This window comes from Symphalangus syndactylus, chromosome 24 (genome assembly GCF_028878055.3).
Source record: "Symphalangus syndactylus isolate Jambi chromosome 24, NHGRI_mSymSyn1-v2.1_pri, whole genome shotgun sequence".
Taxonomy (NCBI): Eukaryota; Metazoa; Chordata; class Mammalia; order Primates; family Hylobatidae; genus Symphalangus; species Symphalangus syndactylus.
This window is the reverse complement of record NC_072446.2, coordinates 66,916,175-66,937,461: the sequence shown is the minus strand read 5'-3', so window position 1 is coordinate 66,937,461 and position 21,287 is coordinate 66,916,175. Positions and strand designations below refer to the sequence as shown.

At 36.4% G+C, this 21,287-nt stretch overlaps 1 protein-coding gene across 15 annotated transcripts in view; it reads left to right on the top strand.

Moving 5' to 3' along the window:
- PLCB4 (phospholipase C beta 4) overlaps positions 1-21,287 on the top strand; it is a 413,770-nt gene that overhangs the window by 7,725 nt on the left and 384,758 nt on the right. For 7 of the 15 annotated variants that reach the window (XM_055266705.2, XM_055266696.2, XM_055266698.2 and 4 more), the window contains exon 2: positions 20,967-21,022. The exons of 7 other annotated variants lie outside the window; for them this stretch is intronic. The gene's annotated coding sequence lies outside the window, so the exon portion shown is untranslated. Of the gene's footprint in view, positions 1-2,578; positions 3,171-20,966; positions 21,023-21,287 lie in introns of those variants that run through there. One more of the 15 variants, XM_055266697.2, reaches the window with a different exon arrangement.

Genomic DNA, 21,287 nt, shown 5'->3' with positions numbered 1-21,287 from the left:
AAATAAATAAATAAATAAATAAAAAATAAGAACACCCAAGTGTACAGAAATAGGTGACTTCATTTATGGAGACAGAGAGGTTCTCTTGCCTGCCTCACTGATTTGAACTCTAACCAGTCACAAGATGTCCCTTGCTATTTGGTAGTAGCTGTATTTGTCCTGAAATATAGAATACAGATCTGTTCCTGCAGACTAGTGTTTCAAGATGCAGTTTGCTTAACAGCCCTCATTTTCCTTGTTGCTTTAAATTAGAGACCACACTGGATCAAATGAAAATGCAGTTCCTTCGGGATGTGTTTCTGTCACATATGCCAAGACGCTATTATTGAACAAATCACCAAAGCCCTCTCTGGGATTTCTTTTAATTTTTTTTGTTTTCATTGGTTTTTTAAAATGATATAAGTAATTCATTAATATGTTCCAATTGAAGTGATGATGCAGAAATATGGAAGCAAAACGAGAAGTACCCTTTTCCACCTACACCCATTCCCAGATATAGTCATTGGCAATAGTTTAGAATGCCTCTTTCCCTCCTTTTTTCTGTACATTTACATATGTAAGTATACATACATGTCATTTTCTTATTACATAAACTGGATCATATTGTATACATTTTTTTTCTGTGACTGACTTTCTTTTGTCCACTTAACTGTATATCATGGAGAGCTTTCCATGCCAGTATGTTATCTTGTTCTTTCTAACATTGCATAAAATTTGGTAATATGGATGTACTGTACTTTATTTAACCATTCTTCTGTGGCCACTATTGCAAACTGAAAGATTCAAGATCTTTGTTCGTAGGTCTTTGTGCACATGTGTGAGAGTTTTTTTTGTAGCTAAATTTCTAGAAATGGAACTATTTGGTCAAAAGCCTATGCACACTTCAAATTTTGACGGAGCACTGACGAATTGCCTTTAAAAAAGGTCTCCATGAAATTTGTGGAACCTCTGATTATGCAGCTGAACATAGCGTGTAATTGCAGCATGTCCCACATTGTTACCTTGCTTTACTAATTCAGTTAGATTTCACTTGTATATGGCATATCAGGAAGTGATTTTAGAAACAGACTATGTCCTTAAAATCCCTTGAAAATACAATTCTTAATCAAAACAAATTGATCAGTTAAGGGGCTAATGTAAAAACTCTTTAAGAAAGACATACCTTGTAGAATCAGAGAGTTGAAAATCTGTTTTCTGATCAATTTGGTGAGCTGTGAGACTCTAGACCCTTCCCAGCAGGTACATGTCCATAAGCACCCTTTAATCTGTTGTTAGAGAAGTGAGGTGGTCCATAGCCAACACAGATCAGACGTTGATACTGGCCTGGGAAAATTAATTTCATTGCTGAAAAATCCTATCCAGGTGTGTTTGTAGCTTTAGGTTTTCAAATACTAGTTATTTAAGAATCTCTTTTACTTTTTACTTAAAGAATGAGAAGATTAGGAGATAATGCTATTTAATGAGTTTTATTTAATGGATACTTGAATTTAATGTCCGTGACTCTTATTTTTTTATATTTTATTTTATTTTTGAGACAGGATCTTGCTCCATTGCTCAGGCTAGAGTGTAGTGATGCCATTATGGCTCACTGCAGCCTCATCTTCTGGGCTTAAGCGATTTTACTGCCTCAGACTCTCGAGTAGCTGGGACCAGAGGTGCACACTATCACACCTGGCTATTTTTTTCTGTTTTTATAGAGACAGGGTCTCACTATGTTGTCCAGGCTGGTGTTGAACTCCTAGGCTCAAGCAGTCCTCCCACCTCAGCCTTCCAAAGTGTCGGGATTACAGGTGTGAGCCACTGCGTCTGGCCTGGCTATGTTTTTTAGAAATGATATGTAGATAAAGGACTATGTAAATTAGAAACTACACCTTCTTTTCTTTTCTTTTCTTTTCTTTCTTTTCTTTTCTTTTCCTCTTCTCTTTTCTTTCTTTTCTTTCTTTCTTTCTTTTTTTTTTTTTTTTTTTTTGAGATAGAATGTCACTCTGTTGCCCAGGCTGGAGTGCAGTGGTGCAATCTCGGCTCACTGCAACCTCCACCTCCCTGGTTCAAGCGATTCTCCTGCCTCAGCCTCCCGAGTAGCTGGGATTACAGGTGTGCACCACCAAGCCTGGCTAATTTTTGTATTTTTAGTAGAGATGGGGTTTCACCATGTTGGCCACGCTAGTCTTGAGCTCCTGACCTCAAGTGATCTGCCAGCCTCAGCCTTCCAAAGTGCTGGGATTACAGGTGTGAGCCACCATGCCTGGCCGCTACACCATGTTTTCTTTTAAAGAGATATTGGGAGAAATATTGCAGGAAATCTAGGTCACTGATTGATTCCTAACTGTGTTCAGAAGGGACTACTTTGGTAACTGTAATTGTTATTAATAATATGAAGTAAATTATTTGTGAACTTTACCGCATTCCTTGAAAGACTGAGACTCAGTCAGGGTTAGTGAGTCTTGATTAAATGACAGGAAAGTGAAATACTGTTTCTGTTTCCCAAAGATGGATTTAGTCCTTTCATCTGTTTCTCCAGATATTCATTTTTTAAGAAAAATTCTGGTTTGGTTGGCAGTGACATTCAGATTCTGATTGTATGCCTTCTGCGTGTTTATTTTTACAACACACTGTGAATTGTAGAAATATGGTGGGACAGTCATATTTCCTTGGCATTGAAACCTTGCATATTCAAGAAAGTCTGTGCTAGGTTTTGCTCATGGAAATGTTATAGTGTTTCACAGTTTACAGACAATTTCCTTTGATAATGTCTGTGAAAGTACAGTGGAGGGCACCACCTGGTCACTCTTTCAACCTGTGTCGTTCAGGGCCCTGCTGGGGAACAGATGGCATGTGTACGCCAAGTCCTTTGAGGAGGGCTTGTTAAAGGGACCTTTTGGAAGGTGTGGGCAGGTGTAGGGAATACAATCAGGGTGAGTGCTAAAGAAAGACCCAGCAGTGACCGGGAGTTAGTCCTACTCTAAGGAAGGGGCAAGAAAGGCTGACAAGAGCTGTATCCCTTTCTAGAGGGACCCCGTCTGCCTGCAGTATCCCTCCAGGGAGACAGAGGGGAATATATATACCTTCCTCATTCTCTGCCTGTCCCCTAAACACTGGCTGGTGCCTTCCATTATCCAAACCCAGACAGAAGCCGGAGGGCAGGAGAGAAGAGGAAGAGGGTGGAAAAGGTAAGTGAATGGGTCTGGGAAGGCCAGTGGCAGACCCCCACCCGCTTGCCCTCCAGAACAGAGGTTTGCATGTTTGAGCGCTCAGTCCAGGGTAGAAAGCTTATGGTCTGGTTTGTGGACAAAGAAAATAAAACTGCATCTACAGTGATTAAATTGAAATTGAAATTGGGAATTTTCTGCAATACTACATGGCTGGTATCAGCAAAATTTGTGGTGGGCCTTAGAGTAACATTAAAACTTTTTTTTTTTTTTTAGTTCCCTTTGGAATGGATTATGCTTTATGCCTCTTGGGAAATGCATAGAATGGGAAATGTTATGTATTTATCTGATTAACCAAAAATGTAGGCTTATAGATAGGACAGACAGAAGGGATTCATAAAGTCTCTCAGCATGGAGCTGGATTCCTAAGATAGATGTAATTCCTTTGATTTTAATATTTTATAAAAATATTTTATTTAAAATGTCAGGTACCTGGGGGAAGAGACTAGGAGGAAATTAAGGTTATTAACAGTAATTTTCCTTCAAGGAAGTCAATTTAACAGAATCATTAGCATCACTGAGTAGAAATGAAAAAGCTGTATTTCCCCATTTGTTCAGCATGGCAGCAAGACTCTGAAATTTCAGGCTCATTTATTCTCTTGTTTTCTTGGCCCTGTTGTTTGAAAAGGTGAAATCTGCTCTTTGGTTTGTGTACTTGTCCTGAATGAACAAGCAATGGAACTTAATTAGAATCATAAAATAATACTGCTATAAGGTATATCAGAGTTCATTTCTTCTTACCTCCAAATTGCGTGGAGTAAGAAACTGAGATACTAGTTATTAGCAGCTACTACTTTGCAAGTGCTCAGAGCTGGTCACTCTGGAAAAGTCATATCACCTCTCCATCATGAAGGAATTGCACTAGATTAATTCATTTTTGCTTCTACCCTTATATATTCCTGAAGTCCTTGATTCCAAGGGGTTGTCCATTACTCACTATTTTCATAGATTAGAGGCAGAGCTTCTTGAGTACCTCTTCATTACTTAGCCCTTAAAATGGTATTCTCTGGAGGTCTCTACATTGCTTTTGACTGTGTTCACTCTGTAAACTCTTTCTATATAACTCATTCACTTCTACCATTTTTTTTGGCATGTCCATCTTGCCTTTATTATTATTATTATTATTATAATACTTTAAGTTCTAGGATACATGTGCACAGTGTGCAGGTTTGTTACATATGTATACATGTGCCATGTTGGTGTGCTGCACCCATTAACTCGTCATTTAGCATTAGGTATATCTCCTAAGGCTATCCCTCCCCCCTTCCCCCACCCCACTTCTACCATTTTTATAACCCCCAATTTACTGAAGACTCCCCTGTCACTGACATCTTGTTGGAACTCCAGATATATCCTATTGTCTGCTGGAGATCTTGACATTGAAGTCTATGGGGACTTTCAAATCAAAGTATACAAAATAGGAGTCCTCAACTTCACTCCAAACTTGTGTCTCCTTCCAGTTTCTAAATCTTCATGAAACAAGCTATCCATCTGTTGAGTCTACCCCATCAATATCCTTCATTTTTGTTTACTTTTCTCCATTCCTATTGCCGCTAGCCTGAATTTATGTCTGCATAATTTCCTGTCTTGATTGTTCCAAGAATTTTTCATTCAGTCTCTCTATATTGTCTCTTTCTCATCTGTGCCTTCATTCATGTCTTCTATTGGCTATTTAGTGAGCATCAGGTACTTTAACAGTGAGATCTTGCTCTCAGGAGTTTACAGTTTTCTGGAGGAGACAAATAGACACTACTTTATAAGTTTACATCTTTGCCCGTTGACTCCATTCTCCAAACCAGCTAAAGTAATTTGCACAAAACAAATCTTATTATAGCATTACCTCTAAGATACTTCAACAGCTCCCTGTTGCTATCAGGATTAATTTGTTTTCCTAATTTGCCTAATGTAAGCCATCCCTGGCCTGACCTCTGTGAGGAAGCTTTAACTCCTTTATTTGCATCACCTATATTAGGCTGTGTTGAAATCCAAGAACATAAAGCCTGCTGCACTGTGGACACTGTGGCTTTGCACTAGGACTTTGCACTCAATCCCCTTCTTCAACTGACTGACTCCTACAGGCCTTTAGAGACTCCGTACAGTTGTCATCTTCCTATAAAGCCTTCCTTGATTTCCACTCCAGTCCAGGTTGGGTGCCCTACTTTAGTCCTCCTGTTGAATAGTTCGCAAATTTTAGCCACAGCGTGACTGTCTTGGGAAATGGAACAATCTGGTGCATATTAGTGACTAAGTTGATGTCACTTAAATGAATAAATAAATGCCATTATTGCAAAGTCTGTAGATTGGGTAAATTAGGAAAACAATCTGATGATTAAGCAAAAAAAAAAAAAATGCCAAAGTTTAGTAAACCGAAGCCATCTGCAGACTTATTAAAGAAAAAAGTATTTCATGATTATTTACACTGGTCATTGAAAAGTAGCAGAATAATCAATTTGGAAATATGATAATTAATTTGAAAATTCTATATCCATTATTTCTGGTAACAGAAATTCTGATATTGTAATTAGTATACTAGATCCAGAGGAGCTATTTCCCTGAAGATAGGTTATCATTTTTTTCCTGATAGGTACATACTCGTATTGTTTTTCCTATTTTATGAGTTCGATATTAATCAAGTTATTCTTATTTTTCTTACAGTGTGTTATAACCCTGGAATTAGAAAAAAAATTTCTATTTCAAACTTGGTTGGAAATTTAGGAAGAAAATAATTTATGTAATCAGATTATTTTATTAAATGGGACTCTTAGTTATTTAAAAGGCTTTGTATTCATTTTCTTGTAGCGTTTTATTTTCCAAATGACCTGCAAATACATCAGTGCCAAACAGAGAAAGCAAGAAAGCCGTTAATTAATTGAAGGGAAATATTCTGCCAAATACAATGCTGGTTTTGAAAGAACATGTTTTATAGTTCCCAAACCAGAAGGGAGCATTTTATTCATGGTGGTTTGAATCTTGTGAAAAGTGTGTCTTTGACAGTCTTCACCAGGCCCCCCTCCCCAAGCTTGGAGCATTAATAGGACTTAAGAGGTGTTTTCTTCACAATTGGCTTCTTTTTGATTTCACAGATTTCTTTTAGCTTTGTGTTGAAAAAGTGCTAAGTATGTTAATTATTAGATATATCATTATTCACATTTCAATGCAGACAACATTTAGGAGGATTATAGTTTAGTTATTGCAGCTTTTCAGAAAACACTTCATGATAGCACTTGGAAATACAGATAGAGAATATTTCCTTTTATTTAGAGACTTTTTGGACCTGTGAGGCCCTCTGAGAATCTTAAGCTTGGCCCCATTCTGTCCATTTTTCATTTCCTTTGAAAGAGTTTCAAAGTAACTGGTTAAAGTTTCTCCCCATCTGTCATAAGTAGCATAGAGGGATTTCTTGTGCAGCTACCGAAGGGAAATGAGGAAATTTAAAAGTGCAGATGATTTGGGTATTAACACATATCCTGGCAGTGACTCTGCTAGAATCAGGCTCTCCCAAACCATTTTGTTATATGTTAATTTTTATTTTCTCAGCTACAGTATTATAAACATGGCAGACCAACAGGTTTTCCATAAAGATTGATGATCAGGAGGAATCCACTCCTTAATTAAGAGCAGCAGATGCCTTCTGAAAACCTTCTGGAAATGTTCTACTTTATATTGAACCAAAGTGCTTCCAGCTTTGTTGGAAAGGTTAAGGCAATAATTACACGGAAGGTATGTCTCATTTGTCAACAGCGTTTTTGGTCTAGAATATCTCAAGAGCAGTTCCTGTCCATTTCCTTCTGGAGGTGACAGCAGCCTTCTTATTGCAGAAGAGTTATGGTGCAGGGAACATAAGTGCTTACCAATAACTGCTTCCTATCCTCACACAGGATATGAGACACAGGGTATGAGACCCTCAGAAAGGAAGTCTCTTTCTCTACACACACATACACACTCATACACACACACACACACACATGCTGCAGGTGCTTGAGCCACACTGTGGAATGGGATACATAGGAAATTGAGCCAGTTCTTTGATATTTTTGTCTTTACTGGATGGCTTTGCAATATTTTAAAATGTTGAAACTTACCAGGATTCTTTAAGACCAGGCCCCTAACCCATCATTTATTAGGCTTAGGCAGTGTGCCCTGGGCCTTCAAAATACAATCCCATTTTATTCTCTCAGCAATTCTGCAGGTTAGGTATAATTACCACCATTCGATACTAAGAAAACTGAGTGATTACAGCACTTACTCAGGGTCACATGGTTCATCAGTGGTATAGACAAGTTTCAAAATAAGGTTGACCTGACCTGAATCTGAATGGCTACATCTGTGACCGTACAGACACAGAGGAAAGGCCATATGAGGACACGGGAGAAGGTAGCAGTCCTCAAGCCAAAGAGAGAGGTCTCAGGAGAAACCATGCTTGTTGGCACTGGCACCTTGATCTTGAACTTCTAGCCTCCGGAACTGTGACAAAATAAATTTCTGTTGTTTAAGCTAGTCAGTCTATGGTATTTTGTTATGGCAGTCCTAGAAAGCTAAACAGTGGAGGGTTTCTTTTACATGCAGATGAAAGCAGTCCTTGTGATACAGAAACAAATAAAGTATTACAGACCAAAAATATCAGAATAATAATTTTGGCATTTGAACACATGTTCCTAATTTCAAAAGGTGATTTTTGTCTTGAGTTGGTTTAGTTTAGAGAGTATTTGCTTTCACTGAGCTTTCATAAGAGTTAATTTGTTTACAGGCAGAGATGAGATAAATCGTGTCTTTCTTTAGCCTGTTTCTTTATCTATTTCTTTTTTTCTACGTGAATTTCATATACTTCTTTAAGGAGTCTTATAATTAAAACATGTCATGTTAAATGAGCTCAAATCTTTTTCCATAATTAGGAACTTGAATCATTGCCTAATTTGTAATTTGATAAGTAATGTGTATTTGTTTAATTTATCTGCTATCAATGTAAGTCCTGGGGTAATTTTCTTTTTTTTTTTTTATTTATTTATTTATTTATTTATTTTTTTTTTTATAAGTTTTTTTTTTTTTTTTTAGTTTTTTTTTTTTTTTTTTTTATACTTTAGGGTTTTAGGGTACATGTGCACAATGTGCAGGTTTGTTACATATGTATCCATGTGCCATGTTGATTTCCTGCACCCATTAACTCGTCATTTAGCATTAGGTGTATCTCCTAATGCTGTCCCTCGCCCCTCCCCCCACCCCACAACAGTCCCCGGAGCGTGATGTTCCCCTTCCTGTGTCCATGAGTTCTCATTGTTCAATTGCCACCTATGAGTGAGAACATGCGGTGTTTGGTTTTTTGTCCTTGCGATAGTTTACTGAGAATGATGTTTTCCAGTTTCATCCATGTCCCTACAAAGGACACGAACTCATCATTTTTTATGGCTGCATAGTATTCCATGGTGTATATGTGCCACATTTTCTTAATCCAGTCTATCGTTGTTGGACATTTGGGTTGGTTCCAACTCTTTGCTATTGTGAATAGTGCCGCAATAAACATACGTGTGCATGTGTCTTTATAGCAGCATGATTTATAGTCCTTTGGGTATATACCCAGTAATGGGATGGCTGGGTCAAATGGTATTTCTAGTTCTAGATCCCTGAGGAATCGCCACACTGACTTCCACAATGGTTGAACTAGTTTACAGTCCCACCAACAGTGTAAAAGTGTTCCTATTTCTCCACATCCTCTCCAGCACCTGTTGTTTCCTGATTTTTTAATGATGGCCATTCTAACTGGTGTGAGATGGTATCTCACTGTGGTTTTGATTTGCCTTTCTCTGATGGCCAGTGATGAGGTCCTGGGGTAATTTTCTAAAACAAAATAAAAATAGTTTTGGCTCTGTTTTCTTAACATATTAACAGTAGTCTAGGAAATATTTTAATTTCTCTTTAGTTAGTTGGTGCTTTCTCTTTGTAATTTTTTTGTGTGTGGGGAATAAATTATCATAAGACGTTCATTAAGTGCATTGTAATGTTTTGCTTAATTTGGTGCCTGTCAGGAAAAAACCCAACAGCACAATGGAGGTACTATGAATGAGTTATTTTATTTATTAATTTCAATCTAAGTTTATCACCAGTGGAGAAATAAAATATTTGTAGAATTGAGGTTATAAAACAGCAAACATAACTGCTGAATGATTTATATTCAGTACATTCTTTAATATAAAGATTGGATATAAAGACATCTTCAATATAAAGCATGACATTGATTTGCTTTAAATAAAGAAAGAATATATTTTCACGAGGTCAGGAGATCGAGACCATCCTGGCTAACACAATGAAACCCCGTTTCTACTAAAAATACAAAAAAATTAGCTGGGCGTGGTGGCGTGCGCCTGTTGTCCCAGCTGCTGGGGAGGCTGAGACAGGAGAATGGCGTGAACCCGGGAGGTGGAGCTTGCAGTGAGCAGAGATCACGCCACTGCACTCCAGCCTGGGTGACAGAGCAAGACTCCATCTCAAAAAAAAAAAAAAAGAATATATTAATTTTTCTTTTTCACAATATTATTTGAGTGAGCTTTTTAAACAGTATGGTGCTATTTTATTAGTTAGGTAATGCATACATTTGATTAAGTGTGATATATTTTGTTTAAAATACTATTCAGAACCTGACATAGCTACAGCATAGAATGGGGTCACATAATAAAGGTTCTTCTCCTTTATGTAAGTGTGTGAAATTTCAGTGAGTCACATGAAATGACCACTGGTTTGGTCATTTGAGTTTATTTGAATACATTAGTTATGAGCTATTTAGCTCTTTCAAGCAGTCATAATTCGTTCTCAAATTTTAAATCAGATTTGTACTGTAGCTAGCACGTAGTAGGCTTTTAAATGTGTCCTAAAACTAATATGTAAGTTGAGGACATGGTCCACAAACTGTTATTTTGCTTTCCTTCCTTATTTCATGGTTTTGTATATCTTATTTTGGATTTGTATGCATTCTGCTGTTTCTAAAATTAGTATCTAAGCAATGCATTTTTTAACATTAATTATCAAATTTTGTCTTACTTTAAATTTTGCCTTATATGAGGCAGCATAAGTGGGCATTACTGCCTTGCTGACACCTACTTTCCTGGGGTGAAATATATTGACCTTGACTGTAACCTTGACATTTAAGATAGTTGACTAGACTCTGAAAAGAGAAAGACCAGCATGACTGTAAATCACACCTATTTGTATAACATCCTCAATTACGTAATCAAAATAATCCAGAAAATTGCCAAGATACTTGAACATATTATACGGGGATTGGTCTTAGAAGCACAGACTTACCCATGGGAATTAGTTCCTTTTCTGAGGAGTCCTTCACCAAACTGAAAGTTGAGTTTACAGTCCCGAGAATGCGACGCCTCTTTGGTTATTATAACCACAAAACAGTGGAATGGCTGTTTCTTCCTTTAAGCAAAATGATATGTTTAAACTCTTTTTTTGAGGGATGATTTAAAATGTGTTAATTATGTGGCTTAATTTGGAATGTAAGAGATGATATAAATTAAATTATCACTGAAATTTTTACCCTGCCTGCCTCACTCACTTTGACCTTAGGACCTTACAAAGAGTGAGAAAAAGCCATCATGATGAGAAACAGTGATCACCTCAAACTCGTGTATGTAGATGAAAAAGGCTATATGTTTCTGTGTGAGGATCCTGTGTAGAAATACCTTATAAAGTTACTTGCAAGTACATCATCGGTATGTTGGGAAGGAAACGAACATTTTTTGAAGTGTCTTGTGAAGGTCAGGAACTCCACTAGGGACTCTCCTTTGGGAGGAAGTTTAGTAAAATGGTTGTGAGCGTGTATGATGTGCATTGTGGGGTCCTGGCTTTGCTACTGAGAAGCCGAGTGACCTTGGTCAAGTCATTGAGCTCCTCCTCCTTATCATCATTTTTTATATCTATCCTGTGAGATAGGTGGCAGTATCCTCATTCTACAGAAAAAGAAACTGAGGCCCATTTAAGTAATTTGTTCAGGGCCACATAACTAGCAAGTTGCAGCGCCTCAGCTGGAGTCAGACCCTGCTCAGGATTCTACCCTCTTCTACCCCTTCCATGTGATCTTCCCCTCCTTCCAAGGCTGTGTTTGCCTAGCTACCAAGTTGACAGTTTTGATCAAATAGGTTGGTTGCTTTCGTGTTGAATGAGCTCAGATTAGGAGCACCGATCGTAGGGAAAAGGTTCCGAAAAGGGAATTGGGAGAAGTGACTTATAGCTGGCCATTGCCCTAGCTGATTATATGTTCTTGAGCTAGTCATTTCAATCACTGGTTTCAGGGTACTTAGCTCTCTTAAATGAAGGGCTTAGGCTTGTAGAACTATTTCTTTTATATTTACCCTTTTATCATCATGAAGTGTTTCTCTTTGTCTCTAGTAATCCTCTGTGTGGTAGTCTATTTTGTCTTATTAATATAGCCAGTTCAACTTTATTTTGCTTACTGTTTGCATGATATAACTTTTTTTCATCCTTCCAACTTATTTGTGTGTTTCCGTTTAAAATGTGTCTCTTTGTAGAGAGCATATAGTTGATTCTTGCTTTTAGAAAACCCATTCTGATAATCTTTGCCATATAGATGGAATGTTTAGTCCATTTACATTTAAAGTTGTTGATATAATTATATTCTGTGGTTAACATTTTATGAAATATATTACATTTGCATTTTGATGTTTCTGTATCTTCTCGGTTTTCTTTCAGATTGAACTTTATGGAAAAAAGTCACAAGACTTATTTTATACTATACATAGTATACTATACATAGGTTGTATACTTAGTATAATTGGTTTGTTGGATGGGCCACACTTAGTAAGACATAAACAGAAAATAGCTTTATTCTCTCCTCTCCTGTACTTTGAATGATATTTTTTTTGGCAGATCCTATAGCTTTTCAGTCATTTTACAGTATTGGAACAACCTAATTTTCAAATATTAGAAAAATGTAGTACAATGTAAATCAAAACTTCCATTTTCCCATCCAGTTTGTAGCCTCTCCCCTTTTTTCATTCTTAGGCTTGAGCCCAGGCTTAGTGATCAGCAGGAGGGAAGAAAAGGAATTCCTAGTTTAACTCTCCTCTCTTCCTCTCCTACACATTATCTGGCTCCTCCAGAGTTGACACGGGGGACATAAAAGGGGCCAAGGCTATTGCACTTAGCAGGTGCTGTTTGTTTTCAAGGCCAGTTCTTTTTCATACACACCCTGATGGATATTTTGGAGTGCCCTTGCAGGTCCATTGGCATTGTGCCATTATTTGCTTTGAGCACTGCAATATCAGCTCCTCATATTCCAGTGGAAGATCACTGGAGTGTCTCTGTGTCCTTGTCCAGGCAGCCCACTCAGATGGAGGCTTTTCAGGATCATTCAAACATGAAAACCTTCCATAGTATTCACGTGTTCCACAGGAAAACTCTCATCTTAACACCATCAGACCCTGAGGGCACAGCCTGCTTCTATTTCTACTGGGGCTCTGTTGCCTTGCAGGTGGCATCAGCCAGCCAATCTGATGCACATGCCATGGCTTCTGCACTGAAGCAGGCATCCAGGCAGGGAATAGAATATCAGCCTCTGTCATTGCAGATAGCTTCAATTTATTATGGCTTTTCTTTAATTTTCTTTTCTTTTTTTTTTTTTTGCCTTCCTTATGAGGTGTTAGAGAGAGAAGGAAAGGGATCTGTTGAATTTTCTTTGAAGAGTTTGCTGCAGTGCAGTTCTTCTCATACGCAGACTCTGGAGGTGATCTCTGGACTGGCTTGGCCATGTGTAGCAAGCGCTATGGACATATACAAAGAATTCTTCATATCACCTTTGGCATTGAAACATTAGCAGAAAATTGAAACAATAATTCCCATTCTCATCATTAGAAGAATTTAGAGATTACTGGCTTAATAGTAAGATGCACAGATAAGTGTTAAACCTTCAGCTACATTTATAATTTGTGAACTGCCACACTCTGTAAGCTTCTCCCTTCACAGTAATGAGAAATACTAAGTACCAAATAAATGCTTAATGAATTAAGTCATGGTGATTGCAGGATATTGGTCTCTGGGGAAGGTAAAGGTGACCAATATAATACGAGGAATGAGGTTGCTAATCTGCAAAATTCTTTACTGATTTGGTTAAACAATGGGTCACTTAAGTGGAAAAAAATAGAATTCAAAACTGCTGTTAGCTTTGTCAAACTAGTTGGTCAGGTTGGCCTATATAAAACCTGAAACTGGATTGACAGGCACTTCTGCTGGAAATCTCTAAACAGTACAGATCATATAGGTATATTCATCAATGTATATATATGTAAATGTGTACTTTTTTGAGGAATATATATATACTTCTGCATATATATGCAGACATATAAATATGTATTTTATAGTACTAATATAACTGTCCGAGAAAGAAATGACATAATGATGTCATATAACATATAAAATATAAAAATATACTTTAAGAGTTGGCAAATAATAAATAGCACAGATAAAGGAGAATGGTTTGGAACAAGAAACAGGTAATTTCCCCTAATTTTTGGAGCAGAAATAGATGAATATGAAATGTATATATCAGTTCATTAGTTAGCTTATTTCAAAGTACAAAATAACCTTAAAAGATTTAATGTGATTTTGTACCAGAATTTATAGGTGACAATATGATAAGAAGTTATTTTAAAGTTATAAATTTAATTTTGCCTAGTTAATTATCAATATATTTAAAAATATATTAACATGTGCTTTATCCTAATTAAAAGGAGATTATATCTCAGTAGTGTCTAAAATTTTTAAAAATAACTTTGGTACTTAAAAAATATGTGATTATATAAAAAACATTGGAAAATAACTTAAAAGCACAAAGAAGAAGGGAAGAAGGCAAAACTACCTTTAATCTAATTATAATAGGTGGTAACAAATATAGGCCAGAATGAGAAACACCAGATTGCTTTTTGTTTATTGATACATTTTTTCCATGAGTGACAAAAATTGATCTTTTCATGGTAGAACTTCCTTTGATCTATATTTAATCAGCTCACTTAATTTTCTGTTTAAAACTAATAATTCATGGCTAGACTTTGTATGTAGGAAGTGGTTCTAAGATTGTGTCCAATATCAGAAATCTGCTTAATATAACTCCTAAAGTTTTATTTGTAGACTAGATATTTGTATGATATTTGGAGCGTTTGTCAGTTGTTAGGAATTAGTTTAAGATGTGGAGAAAGAAATAAAGTTAGCTGGTGAATAAGGAAGTATTTTCACACTTAATCCTGCTTTTAGTTCTAACCCTGGAATTGCTTATAGCAGTTAATGTGGACCTCAATATTTCATTGTGTAAATGAGCAGTGTCAGTATGATGGTGGGGTTAAATGCAAGGGAGATGCTTTTGTCCTACTTTTCAAGGTATACTTTAAGCAAGGTAAGCATTCATAAAGGAGTCCTAATTTACTAGAAAGCTTGAAGTTTTGGAGCAGAGATTTTCAAAGAAGTTGTATGCAGAGTTCTTTCTGAACTATGGCCTGATAGTGTCTTTGTGAAAGTATCTTCTTCCCATTTCTTTTGTTATGAAGCCTGTTTTTTAAAATCATTGGCCTTTGGTGAAGATTGAACACATTGAAAAATAACTGTATAGGAGAAAAACTGTGAATGTTAGTGTTATTTAATTGAGAATACTATTCGTGTGTGTGTGTGTGTGTGTGTGTTTGTGTGTCTGTGTCTCTGTCTGTGTCATGGGAAAGTATTGAAATGATGCATTACTGAAAAAAAAAAAGAAGGATTTGTTTATCTTTCCAAAGAGAATCGAGCCATTATTTGGGAAAAGACTCAACATCTTTTTACAAAATCATATTTTTTTCAAATGTATGTGTATGGGAAATCTTAAAATAATAGATAACTAACTAATAGAAAAGGGGAGGAGAAAAATGGAAGCGTGCTTTGTCACCCGATAACTATCCCAAAACAAGTTTGGCTTCTAACACGTTTTTAATGTTTTTTTTTTTTTTTTTTTTTTTTTTTTTTTCAAATGGGTATTAGATAGCTTCCGTGGTAGAAGTGAGGACTTGCAGAATACTCTGTGTTACTAAAAAATTGCTGGAAAAGTTAACCTGAAATGGCAGAGTAAAGAAGCTCATGTTTAAGCTAATATACTCCAGTAACTTTTGCATCTCTGCACGTTCATCACAGACTGTGAGCATATTGTGTATAAATAATTACCAAATGTTTCGGGGGTGGTGATTCTATTTGTTCTCCATGAGAATTTATAAAGTTGTTAAATTCGGTTTCTTTGGAGTCATCACAGTTTATTTCACTGAGATGTTTACTCGATAAATATTTTCACGGAAGTTTTCACCAACATCAAAGAGGTAGTAGTTATTCAATGCAAAGTGTTAGGAGCCTATTGCAATATACATTCAATCTTTTTTCTTTTGACAGTAGATTTGTTTCTCTTTTTGGTTCAAATGAATTCATTATTTTAAACTGCTTCAATTAATTCGGTATGTTGTATTCATAGACACAGTGGGTTTTATTTGTAAGCCTCCCCAGAGACCAGGGTCCCCAGGGTCTTGGTGCCACATGTTCTGTAAATGTGACAGGAGAGCTGGGGTGTTTGTACCATACATGGGAGAGGGCTGATTTCTGAGAGAAACTAATGCCGTTGACTCGTAGGTTTCTTTTTATGATTTCTAGGTCATACAAGTACATGGTAGCTTTAAAAAAAAACATGCCATAGGTATGTAGAGCCTTTATAAGTCTTGACAGCTGTAAAATGAGCTAGAGAAAGTCACTATCTGGGTCATGTGGAACCACATCTGGTTTATGATTTGGGCACACAGTAATTGTTCTTGAGGTTACGATGGAGCCTCACCTTGCTTATGTTTTTGGCCATAGACTGAAGTTTCCTTTGAATGTTCCCTCAGCTAATGTAGGTATGCAGTTTATAAATAATACTTTCATAAGGACAAAAGTGAGAAGCAGCATTGTACAGCAGAAATGTGAGAGCTGACCTTCCTAGGTTCTGACCTTCCTAGGTTTGAGTATCCAGTCTGTCTTTTGCTAGAAATGTGACCTCAGGTGAGCTCCAAAGCTCCCTCTGAACTCGTCCTCATGGGAAAGGGGAGAGACTAGTGCCTAACTGGGGAGCGGTGAAGACTGCACGAAATACCAGATGCAAAGTGCCTAACACCTCACCTGGTTTATACAATAATAGCTACCTCTTAGTTGTAGTTCTGTTCTTTTCTTTCTACAGACATTTGACCATTAAATACACAATTATTTCAACTCATTATTATATTTCTAGAAGTGATGCTTACAGATTTTTTTTTCTTTTTGAGGACTGCATGCTTTTCATAAAGTATCTTGGAAAAGTAATTTCTATGTAGTTTTGCTTCTTCATTCATTCAGCATTTGTCAATACTTGTTACTGGCTTGCTTTCTGAGGTCTAGGAGTTTATGTTGTATCAAGAGAGATCCACAGATAATAGAAGTTACTGTAGAATTTTAAGTTCCACAGAAGGTGCATTTCTGAGGCCCTATAAAGCAGAGTAGCAGCATTTGAATCAGGTCAGCTCTTCAGCCCTCGAGAGGTATTTTCATGTTCTTGTTTTCTGTTTTTTAGTGATGTTCCATTTCTGGTGTTTAATCTAGCCATGCCCCTAAATATATTTACTTTTCTTTGTGAGACAGGTTAAGACTGTCTTAACTTAGAAGATTCTTCATTTCTTTGGTCACTGGAATAGCATTGCTGTCTTTTTTGTCATCATTCTCTTTTGTATTGTTATCATTCTCTTTTGCATTGTTCATATCAGAATGTAATGGCCCTTAGGAAAGCACAGTGTGGCTCGGTAGAGTGATGTGCCTTGTTGTTTCTGAGGCTTTTTTGATTCTCTCTGAAGCCTGTTGGTGAGCCTTTTGGGTGAGACATCCTTAGTGTTGACAAGTGGAAACTGTTGATGAGTTTTCCACTGCAATGGTGACGTATCTGTTACTGAGCAGTTATAGGGTGCATCGCAGTCAGTTAAAATAGGAGCAGCTTCTGAGGATACAGAAAGGGGAAAATAAGTTATTGCTGGTGTATATATTAGAATATTTTTGGCTGTGAGTGATAGAAAACAGCAGCCTAAACTAACAGAAGTTTAAGAGAAATGCAGGCTTAGTAATCTAAGCATTTTGGGCAGATGTGGCATCTCAGCAGTGCCATCAGGGAACCAGGTTCCTTCTATCTTTCTCTCCACTCCTCAACATTTAGCATTTATTTGTCTTCATAGGTGTGAGATGGCTCTGCACCACTCAGGAGCTATTTCCAGGAAATGAGGGATTGGGACTTGTTTACATCATGAGAATGAACTTTCTCAGAGCTCTCTCTCTTGTATCTCATTGGTCAAAACTGTGTCATGTGGCTCTCCCTAGCTGCCATAGTATCTGGGAAAACAAATCGTTTTAGCTTAGTATATTGGCTCCTAATGTTATAAATGTTGGCTAGACAAATAGCTATAGCCACCATACCTGGGAATTTTGTTTTTGTCACATCTACTACCTTAGTTTTAGATTTCATGATTTGGTAAGTATTAGATGCTACTTCATTCATTCACTTATTTGACACATATTTATTAAAAGCATAAGGCCTTAGGATATACCATTGCAAATTTAATAAAACTAGTCCTTATATTATGGGTGCATGAATGTAAAATATGTAAGTATGGATGCGAGCTAATGGATGTTTCTCTTAGCTCATGTAGTAAATGGCTAGAACTGTGATTTTCAAATTGAAAACAACTGAATTTTGTTTAGCTGACCTCCGTCATGTAACTCGTTCGTAATTGTCACCCCTACCCTCCCTCCTCTGACCCTCAATCCTTTTACCGATAAATTTGGAAGCCTGCCTCCTGAGGCTGAGTTGCTCTGGTTTTCCCATAATACTCCCTTTTGCAGCTTTAAATGCTTACCCATTAAGTCAGACAAATTTCCTTTTCAGAGTTTGGCATTGTTTCTTTATTGGAAAGGAAACAGATTGTTTTAGGCCAGGAAAGCTTGCAAAAGAAAATAGAAGACCATGAACTATGTTTTTTATTTTCTTGTTTTTAATCATCACATCTCATGTTAGGATTCAGTGTTAGATCTCGGTGTGTTTTCTGTTCAGAGGGAATGTGTGGTTCTTCTTGCACCTGGTTTATCTTTGATGTAGGCTTGGCACAGCTTTACACATGGTCTTTCCCCAAACCATGACATAAATCCTGCTTTTTATTTTATGGCTAGGGTCAGGTTTCCAGTAGTGGCGTCTGGTGGGGTCAGTAAATCAAATTCCTAGGCTGTGAGGATGATTTTACTTGTTTGTGACTTTCCCTGCTTGTTGTGAAAGCTCAGCTTTAGTGTCACCTGGCCCCTTTTTGGCTCTTTCAAATTTTAGTCAAATTGAGTGGTATAATCCATAAAGTGCCCATCTTTTGGCTGTTTCACAGTGACAGATCACTGAGCTAGGATAAGCAGGTAGCAGGTCTGATAATTTATATCTGTGGTCCCAAATCTTTGCCATGAATAAAGGATTTTTAAAAAAATTGTTCCCTCTTGGATCTTGGAATTAGAAAGAATTTGTTCATGAAACATCACATTGATACTAATGATATGTTATTCATTTCCCCAATTACATTAATCAAAGGTGTATTTAACTACCTACAATTTCTGACAAGCATGAGATAGCCAGTGTTCCTATGTTGATGTTACTTAATTCAAAGCAGGATACCTAAAATAAAAAAAGAAACAGAAGATTTATTGCAACTAAATATGTATTTGTTATTTGGCTTTGGAATATTGAAATAAATATTCAAAGCCATTTTGATGATTTTTTAAAACCATACCTATAAGCTTTTCATTTTTCCTAGTGTGATATTTGATTTTTAAAATTTTTGCCTAAAGTATTTCTTTTTTTTTTTTGTTAGAGAGTATTTGAAAAACAGAAAGGTTGTGATAGTTATGTGCATTTCTCTCTGTATTTTCACAAATAATTCCCATCGAATGAACATTTAAAAAACTTATGGAACATTTTGAATATACATAAAAGTACAATGAATATCACAGTGAACCTTCATATATCCATCATTACACTATAACAAACTTACGGTCAGTTTCGTTTCATCCATTACTCCTCTCCATCAGTGACCCCAACTGGATTGTTTTGAAACCAATCCATATTTGAAGCAAAAATAGATGTATTATTTCTGGTTGGTCAGTTATGAACTGAAGATCTATAGGTGGCCCCACCCCAGTTGTTACTATGTCATAGATTATGATTTGGCTTAGCGTATGTGCAGTGACCCATGTGTCCGTATTGATCATCAGTTCATCGTGGCTTTCTTAGCTATCTTGGCTTTCTTTCGTTAGCAGAGCTTACCTGCAACTGTAGTTTCGGAAAATAGAACAGGCAGCTCTTACCATCACTATACTGTATTGGCAGTGAAGGGCACCAAAGTACTGCTGGTTGGCATATGAAGTGGTGAAGAGCGAAAGAGGAAAGGCCCCAGATGCTGGCTTACACTGGGAGGTCCACATGGGGCATTGGTGTTGCTTTGAAGGAGAGAGGTTCTGCAGCTAGCTAAGCTTGGCCAAGAAGAGTGGAACTCATCTTGGCTATTTGCAGACATGGAGGTGGTTGCAGGGTTCACGATCCTTTCAGTAGGATGTTGTGAGAATTTCTTATTTAAAGTTTAAAAAGGATTTTTATTCTGAAGTGAAGCAAACACAAGCTAATGGAGGATTTCTCATTTGGGGAGAGGGACTCCTCTGGACTGATGTCTCCTTGAATTTATGCATTGGCAGGCAGTCATTTCAAATCTTTGGAGCTCTTTTGGGTCAGAATCCTGGTCATTGTTTCTGAATCTATATATCATTATCCCCACTGGGATAATTACAGATGGAACCAAACATATATCATGGTCAGAGTCAGAATTAGATTCTTGTGAACATTATCCCATTGGTCATTTTAATTAGATTTCACTGTAAACAGTTTATAGTAGTGGATGATTAACTTATATTAAACTAAACCATTTACTTTCTTATTTTGGCTTGAATATGTAAAGTTAAAATAATTTATATTAACAAGTGATTTTGAAAAGTCATTTAGTATTTATTAGTGACTAGTAGGTTTCTGTGTCAATTGTTTATTGAAAGTAATACATGTAAAATAAAATCAGAGGTATCCTGTTTTTATTTTAGTTTTTGTGTAGTTTTTTTGTAATCTAAAAGTCTTAGCTAAGAAAAACAGAGCCCATAAATATAGTTTATTGGCTTGGACAATAAAAAATCAATAGAAAGAGGTAGCAGCGTATAGTTCTGTTACCTTCTGTTACCTACACAGCCCATCACAACCTTTTCACCTCATTTTCCCACTGGAAAAGGAGAAACGAGAGTGGAGTTTTATATATTTCCTTCTTTGTTTATACATTTACTTTATGGAATTAAACAAAATGTTTGAAAATATTTCATTGGGATATATGTGAAGTAAATAATTCTAATTTTGAGCAATTTTCATTTATTTTTATCCATTTTCCATTTGATTTTATCCATTTTGTTCTTTAAAAAGCAAATCATTGGAATCAAAATCTGTAAAATGTTTTATGTAGTTAGAAATGAAGAAATATTTCAAGTCTAATTTAAAGATTTCCATTTGTTTAATATTATAAATGAAACACAACATGATAAGATTATAGGCTGGTCTTAAAAATTCACATTTGCTATTTATTGTTACTAGTAGGTAGTTTTTCTTCTATTTTTTCTTCACAGGAAAAGATGATTTCTCTCTGGTACAGAATCCTGAAAATGTGATCTCCCTTAAGAAGGTAGGTGAATATGCTTTTTAATTTGTGACTAAAAAAATTTTATCTTGAATAAATTACAACCCAGATGATTTAATCGAGAAGCATTCTTTTATGCCACTAACACGTGCCATTGTGAATTGAATTAAAACCTCAGATTCATCTTTCTAAATTCAATATTTAAGTTTGCCAGTCTTTTTAAAGAATGACTATTTTGAGACAAAAGTTGATGTCTACAGCAGTCAATGTATGTGATGTATAATAAGTGAATGCTTCTCAGCAGATCCAT